Genomic DNA, 2,106 nt, shown 5'->3' on the forward strand with positions numbered 1-2,106 from the left:
TAGCATTAATGGACTCTTTCAGGTTCTGTTTGTCTAAGAAGTTCTTTTATCTTTTCTTCAATTCTAGATGAAGAGCTTGGCCAAGATGCCAGAGTAGGAAGACTCTGAGCTTATCTCCGCTCAGAGGCACACCAAAACTGCCACTATTTGCAGAGCAAGTGTTAATCAGAAAGCATAAAGACCTTCTACAATGAAAGATATAAAGAAGGAATCATAATGAGACAGATGAGAGAGGCAGAGTTGTGGTATAGTCAAGACCATACCACGTGGTCTTGACTTCTGGTGCATGATCAAGCAACTGCAGAGACTTTCCACAAGTAGCAGTGGGTCTGAGCCTCACTCTAGACTCCCTGCCCGGGGGTCCACAGCAGGGAGATTAGCCCAGAACATTTGGCTTTGAAGGCCAGTGAGGCTGACTTTCAGGAGACCCAGAAGGCTGTGGAAAATAGAGATACCACTCTTACAGGTAGTACAGAGCAGGGGCAATAATTTGAAAGGGGCCTGGGTCAAACCTACCTGCTGATCTTAGAGTGTATCTTGGAGATGCAAGAGAAAACTGGAGCTCACCCTGGCGGCATAAGACACTGGCTGCAGCCATTTTGGGGAGCTTGTTCAACCACATAAACACTGGTTCTGGCAAGTACCATTTTGGAATCTTCCTTCTAGCCCATTAGCATAGGGTCCTGGTATCAACAACCAGCTTGTCAGCACCAGTACTGGAATGCCAAAGGCCAAGAAACTAGCCAGGCAGAGTTGCAGCCTCACTTTCTAGCAGGCAAGCTGCCTTAAGACCTCCTAATCTCACAGCCACCCCAATCATGGGCCTGTCTACTAGAGAGCCCAAGATCTAGCCTGACAAACCAGTATACAAGCACTAGCCCTAGGATTCCCATAACCCTGCAGCGAGAGACTCCAGTACACAACCCTGCCCACCAGTGGGGCAGGCACCAGCCTCGGAACCTCCTGAGGTCCTGAGGGAGCCCACCACCCAACCCACACACCAATTCAGGGACCCTTAGGTCCCTACAGCCAGAGTCCCTAGGACCTGGCTCTACCTACCAGTGAGCCAGCAGTATTTCCAGGAAAAAGACTATAACAAGAGACAAAGAAGGATATTACATAATGACCAAGGGATTAATCCAAGAGGAAGATATGCGTGGTCAGGGCATGGATTGTGGCAGACCCAGACCTCGTCAGAGTTCCAGACGAGTCCAAAGATACTAGCATGGAAAGCAACTTTTAAAAAATAGCTTTGCATTTTTCAGGCAACAAGAAATACCCCAAAAGCAAAATATTTAAGGCAATAAGTTTTCCTAGTAAACTTTAACTGGAAAGTCAAGATTTAAAGTCAATACTTAGCCTACAGACTTTCTTTTAAGGATATGTTTTATAGGTGGAGTTGTCTTGAAAAGAACTGGATATTAGAAAAAGGGCTGGAACTATTACTGAACTATTGTCATGCTATAATTCAGATATAAAATATAAGCTTCACCATGTCTGAGAGCATTTTTCCAGTACTGTAATTTTGATTATGGTTGAGTATGCCACCTGAATTCTCCCAGGTAATGTCAAACTCTACTTCTAGGACTATCACTGAGTTTTTGTTCCAAAGCAATAGGGCACAAGTTTATAAAGCAGTGGGCTAGTAGTATGCAAAGAAATAAAAAACTTTCTTCAGATGAAACCTAACCAATGAAAAGAAATTAATTGTGAAGTATGTACAGATGTGAGAGTAGCAATCACTTTAGCCATCTGTCTGAAATGCACTCACACCCGTAAAGCAAACTCAAAGAAAGAAAAACAACAATACTAAATTTTGGACCCATGGCCAGGGCCTTTTTCGACTAAATATGAAAATAGGTATTTAAGTCCCTGGTGCATTGTGTATCCATTGTCCAGGTGGTTTCTGTGGTTCTGCCTCCCACAACGTGACTGCTTCTTCTCCCCAGGCAAAAAGCTCTCTCCATCTATGCTGACTGCATCAGTTGAATTCCATTCAATTATGCAGGGACCCAGGAAAGTGGACATAATTCAAACCAGAGACAGTGAACTACCTAGTATTTTAGATTTGTCCCAGTTTCTAATGGCCTATCAACTACGGCAGAG

Source organism: Capricornis sumatraensis, chromosome 2 (genome assembly GCF_032405125.1).
Source record: "Capricornis sumatraensis isolate serow.1 chromosome 2, serow.2, whole genome shotgun sequence".
Classification (NCBI taxonomy): Eukaryota; Metazoa; Chordata; class Mammalia; order Artiodactyla; family Bovidae; genus Capricornis; species Capricornis sumatraensis.